Here is a 6,429-nt window from a genome sequence, read left to right on the forward strand (position 1 = left end):
CCCGAAGGATTTTCATATGCTAAAGGAGACTCCAAGGATACTGGAGACCTGGCCATGGTCTGGCTAAGGTGGTTTTTCCCTCTAGGCAGGCATTCACACGAAGACAGTCAGGAGCTCCCTGGAGGAACCTTATTCCGCCTGCCTCAAGTATTTGTCAATGGGCTGCGGGTTATAAGGATATTTAATTTTATCTACATTTCCTTCTGTCTTTGTTTCCCACATCGTTAGCAACTAGCAAATAACCATCTAATCCACCTTAAACAAACAGAGCTATTGATTCAGTGACAAGAGAAGCTGCATGAAAGGACATGGGGTCAAAGTTTACATTTCTAGCGCAGAGAGGTTTTATCCAGTTTCCTTCTAGAGGCTCTGGAGTCAGCCTTGATTTACCACCTGAAGGAAATCCTCCCTTTTCTTGGAAGACAGCCTCTTCCATGAGAAAACTGAGCACTTGTGCACACACACATACACGCGTGTGCATACATGCTCACATGCACACACACCCTGACAAACTGTGGCCATTTATTCTGTGTTGTGTCAACTGAACCCAATGAATGGGTCTGTCCCTTATCTGCCTGGATAAACTGCCAACTTACAAGCAGTGGTTGGCTTTCTCAGGAGGATCCCTCACTTCCTGCACCTGCCGCCCAGCACCGCCCCTGCACACAGCCCAGTCTTCCTTCTGATCTCCAGAGAGGATATTGCTTGAGCCAACAGCCCTGTCGCTTGCCCTCAGGTGGTCAGTTGTCCTTTGTCGCTGTATTCATTTTTTGTATGAACCCTGGGTACGGTAGGATGGATTTTCCGAATGTGCACACCTGCATACGTACCGCCCAGGTCAAGATGCAGAACATTCCAGCCCCAGGAAGGCTCTCCAGTGACTCAGCCCAGTCAATTCCTTCTCATACCCCCAGTCCCAGCCCCCAGAGGGAACCTCCACTCCCACCTCTGTTGCCTTAGTATTGCCTGTTCCTAAGCTCGGACAAATGAAAGCAGATTCTCGGCTCTTCTGTTGCCCTGGCGTTTCTCCCTCAGCGCTACGTCTGCGAGCTTCACCCTCACTGTGGGCTGCAGTGATGCTTCGTTCTTTCTCACTATCACCTAGTATTTCATCATGTGCCTCGAGCATGGTTGGTATTCGGGCTGCTTCCAGGCCAAGGTTGGGGTTATTCTGAATACAGCTACAATTGAGCTTCTTGTATGTGGGTTTTAGAGGATGTGTTCCCTGCCCGCATTTCCCCTGGGGACATATTTAGGAGTGGAAGCTCTGAGCATAGCATAGGCATAGGTTCAATCTATGTTTTCCAAAGTGATTTACCAATTTGTACTCCTGGCAGCCGTGTGTGAACGTTCTCGTCATTCCACACCTTTCCTAACATTTGGCATCGTTTTAACCATTTTTAACCAATTTTTACCATTCTGAATTTTAACCATTCTGGTGGTGTCTTATTGTGTTTGTTTTTAAGATTTTATTTACTCTGGAGAGTGAGCGCATGAGCAGGGCAGAGGGAGAGGGAGGAACAGACCCCCCACCCCCCTCGCTGAGCAAGGAGTGGGATGCTGGGCTTGATCCCAGGACCCCAGGATCCTGATCTGAGCCGAAGGCAGACACTTAGCCGGCTGAGCCACCCAGGGCCCCCTTACTGTGGTTTTGAATTTGCATTTCCCCGACTGATGATTTGGATCCCGCTAATTGTGTGCTTTCTGGCTATCTGGTTAGTGCAGTGCTTGTGTCTTTTGGTAGACACCGGTATGGAAACTCAGAGTGTGAATGTGACTTCATACTTTAAGGAGCCTTAATTTCGATAGTCTTAGAAGGAAGGAGGACTGATTCAAATGCACCGTTTGTTTCACGCCCACATAAACCACTTCAGTGACTTGAAAGGTCTCTCTCAAAGCTGATCAGCTCGGTGCAATTAAGTCACGTTTCTTTCACAAAGCCTGAGCACTCGTCCCGGCTCCAGGACATTGCAACGTGGTGCCTAAAGCCCGCACTGGAGGTTAAGTCGGGCAATCCGCAGGTACGGGGCCCACATCCATGGAGTAGAGACGTGTTCTGTGACATCCGAGCGGATTCTGACAAAGCACCAACTCACCTGTTCCCGAGTAGGGGGCAACTCCACGGTAGCCGTTGTGCCTACCCCGTTTCTCCGAAAATGGCCCGTGGTATCTGGTGGCACAGAAGGTCCAGGCGGTCCGCGGCCCCTGCCGGGGGTGGAGATGGAATCTGTTTTTTTCTTTCTGGCGCATAGGACTTCTTTTCATTTCGCGTATAAGTCATTTCTTGAAAATGGGTGTGGTGAGCTTCTCCCAACGTGCTGGGGGCTCTTCACGCTGCCTGATAACCAACATAAACTCCTAATTTTAGTGAAGTCCGGTGCATCTCGCTTTTCTTTTGTGGCTCTTGCTTTCTCCGCCCTGCTTTAAGGGATCTTTGCCTGCCTCACCTCACTGTTTTCTTTCAGCTGATATCCTGTCCTGCCTGCGCCGCGTTTCTGACCCCTGGCCTGCTCTGGCCAACCCGTCCCCCCCACCGCCCCGCGCACCCCGTGTTCTCTGAAGCCTTTCTTATCTCTCCGCCCAGATGAACGCTCTGGGGACTGCAGGTCACTCACTATGTCCTGTTCCTCTGCCTGTTTATCCGGTGTTCTCTGGCTGCCCATTCACAGCTTCAGCAGCCGTACCATTGCTTGCAATCAGCCACCCTTTCTCTGATGTGGTGTTGCCACTCTCGGAGGAGAGCGATTATATCATTAACATGGATGTGGTCTGAAGCAGAAAACTCAATTTAGAGTCAGTGTGACATCTCAAAGGGGATTGATTCTGTGAGAGTGGCCATTTGTTGGTTTCGTGAAAATATGCAATCAGGAAAAAAAAAATCCCAAACTGTACATGTTTCCTTTGCCCAGAGCTGTACTTGGAAGGCACTGGAGTCAAGCCTGGGAGGACAGAGACTTAGTGGTGCACCCTGGGATCCACATGGCTGACAGATGTAGCCGGCAGGCACCACGGGGCGTGGGCAATCCACAGAGCAGGGAAAACCGAGAACTTTCAAGCCGAAAAGAGCTTAAAAAGCTTCCAATCCACCTACGTTTTTTGCATCTGGTGAAGTCAGCAGGGCCTCATGGCTGGGAGGGGCCCTTGTTCCCAGGTGGACTGATCCCCATGGAGGTGCTGGCACTCAGAGAGAGGCCCCAGGGGAAGCTTGCATCCCCCCTGCCTCCACTCCTACCATCCAGTGAATGCTGGGCCCGTGGGAAGCAGGAGAAAACACAACTCACCCTAGTTAGCAAGTAAACACAATAGGCCAATAGCAGGTAGATACAGCCATAGTGGCAGCGTGTGGCAGCTTCTGCGAGTCAACAAACCCCTCAGAATGAGGAGCATGTGCATAAGGGAGTTAATGCAGCAGGCCTGAGAGCATGGTCCCCAGGAGGGCCTCCTGGTGAGGTCAGCCCTCAGCTGGCATCTGGGAACTTGGATTCAGGGAGGGTCCCCCACTCCCAGGGCTGATAAGAGGGGCTCCTGGTGCTGACACTGTGCAAACAACGTGGTGGTTGCAGAACATCTGCTTTCCTCCAGGGACTCTGGGATTTGGGTCTGTGCCAGGGAGAGGAGAGTGCTCACATGACTGACTCCCAGGAAAAAAACTCTGGCTGCCACATCCCTGGCGAGCCTCCCTAGTGGACACCACTTCCCAGGTGTTGTCACAGTGTGCTGCTGGGGAACAGAGTGTCTCCTGTGTGGCCCCTGAGAGAGGGCTCAGGAAGCTGGTGCACGTTCTCCCAGACTTTGCCTGTGTGCCTGTCCCTTTGCTGATCTTGCTTTGGGCCATCTCCCTATAACACGTTAGGGCCGTGAGTACGACTCTATGGTGAGCTCATGAGTCCTTTTAGAGGATTACTGAAACTCACACATGTCTACATATGGCACCCCTAATTCAGTGCTGTGCTAAGTAGTGGTGCTAAACCAGAAAAGGTCTTATGCTTTATCTTAGGTAGAATCCAGTGAAATCATTCATCGAGGTGAACATCAAGTCCCAAATGATGCAGTGAAGATTTCAGTGTGGCCAGAGTCCATGTGTTTAAAATGAGGGTCAAAGGCTGGGGTAAGGAAAAAAAAATAGGCTTGAGTTGGGTCTTAAGGATGGTGTGGCAGGCAGGACACTGGCCCCAAAGACAACTTCGTTCTAACCGGTGGTGCCAGAAACTCGTCACTTTACATGGCAAAGAGAAATTACAGTTGCAGGTGGAATTGAAGTCGCTAATGAGCTGTCCTGGATTATGTAGGTGGGAGATGTTATCACGGGGTAATTATCAGATATGACAGAAAGATGTCTCAGTTTGCTCAGGCTGCAATGAAAGAATATGTATGCTGGGTTGCTTATAAAGAGCACAGGTTCGTTTCTTGAGGCTCTGGAGGCTAGAAATCCAAGATTAAGGGTGCTGGCAGACGCTGCTTCCTTGACAGCTGCCTCCACGTGCCCTCCAGAGGTGGAGGGAGCTCCCGGAGTCCCGCCTGCAGGGGCAGCCCTCCCGCTTAGGAGGGCTCCGCCACCGCAGCCAGATGGCCTCCCGAAGGCTTTACCTCCTAGTGCCCTCCTCGAGCACGGTTAGGGTTTCAACACAGGAATTCCGGGGGGACCATTCGATCTCTTGCAAGGGAGGCAGAAGAGATGTGATGTGGAGACTGGCCATCGGGGCTTTCAGACAGAGCGAAGGGCCCTAAGGCCAAGAACACGTCTGGAAGAGGCCAAAAGACAAAGGAACACAGCTCCATGGACTCTTCCATCTTAGCTCTGTGCCACCCAGCTTGGCTGTCTGACCTGCAGAACTGAAAGATGAGGTGTTACAGCAGCCTTAGGAAGTGAATAGAGATTTGCAGGGTTTCTGTTTTTGGTGGATGAAGGAGAGTAGCAAGCTAGGACTCACTCATCAGAAGCGCTGGGTGCCACCACCTGTCGGTTTCCAGGCCAGGAGGCAGAACGCCACCCCCTCCCACCCACAGGTGACTCTGGCTTCTCTAGGAGGGAGTCTACCCTGTCCTCCCAGCATCCACCTTTCCAGGCTCTCTTGAACACCCCTCCCTAAGCCTGGCTTGGAAGGTGCGAAGGAGAGGTGGACTGGAAAATGAAAAGTTCCTCCCTGAGAAATCTCTTCGCAGGTTCCCTTACAGAGTCCCCAGCTTCCCCGGTGCCCTCGTGGTCCCAGGCAGTCCTTGCTAATCCTAAGAGGCAGGAATACTAGGCTGAACCATACAAAACGGCCCCTTCTGTGGGGAGAAAATAGCTGAATGTTGGCGATTTCAAATAATTTCACATAATATTATCATCAACGGCACTGTACAGATGAGAAAACCAAAAGTTTGGAAGGTCAAGTCATTTGCTCGAGGCCACACATTTGGTGAGCCAGGAATGTGGATCTGAACTGAGGGCCCACCTCGCAATGTGCTGCTCTGACCACGGTGGCAGGCTGCCATCCATCAGATTGGGAGGGTGTGGTTTTCAGATGCCAGGATGAGCATCTGGACGTGCTGGGAAGCCACAGGGAAACCCTTGTAGGGGGAGAGGCTGCAGCGGGGGGAGGGGGGCTGGGGGGCAGCGAGGAGGACACACAGGGACGTGGTATGGAGGATGAGGCGTAGGCTGCGGTGGAGATGAAGGTGAACTGTACCCGGATTACGAGGTGCTGGCAGGTCACTGGAGAGGAAGGAATGATCAGAGACACTTTTGGTTTTTGAGTCTCCTGTCCTTGGCATCGGATCTAGCCCATAGCAGTTGCTCTATAAATCCTCATTAAATAAGAACAGAACTAAACAGATAAGGTTAGAAATTGTTCCCAGGCAGTGAAGAATCCCCACGTTGAAAGTAGGGGGTTTCAGGAGCAGCTGTGGTGCAAGCTGGTGTATGGTGAACAGCTCCTGTAATGCATATAGTGACACCTACTGCCAGTAATATGGGCTGTGACAGTTCCAGGGCTGACTTCTCTATACTTGGGTGCTCCTTTCTTGATCTAACTGGAACGCTGAGTGGAAATTTGAGCACACGTCTTTGTGTAGTGGGCAGGTAGGTAAGTAACCTGGGCAGGCTGAAGGGGCACATTTCTGAAAAGATATGAGTATAAACACGCACGCAGACTCTTTAAAGAATTTCTGAGTTCTGCAAGCTTGTCCCACATCATAACAAACATATCAAGATACTCCCATGTTATCTAAATACTCTCAAAGAATTTGAGCTTTGAAAAAATAGTTTTCATTTGAAATTATTTAGCGACAGGGAACTCATTTAATTTATGATTGCTATGACTTCCTGGCAATCATGGTATTAGGAAATTCTTACCAAGTGATTTCTAACTTACATGTGGTTTTCAAGTACAATGAAATGTTTATCAGTAAATAAATTACAATTTGAAGTTGGCACGTTACATTTTG

This window comes from Canis lupus, chromosome 3 (genome assembly GCF_048164855.1).
Source record: "Canis lupus baileyi chromosome 3, mCanLup2.hap1, whole genome shotgun sequence".
Classification (NCBI taxonomy): domain Eukaryota; kingdom Metazoa; phylum Chordata; class Mammalia; order Carnivora; family Canidae; genus Canis; species Canis lupus.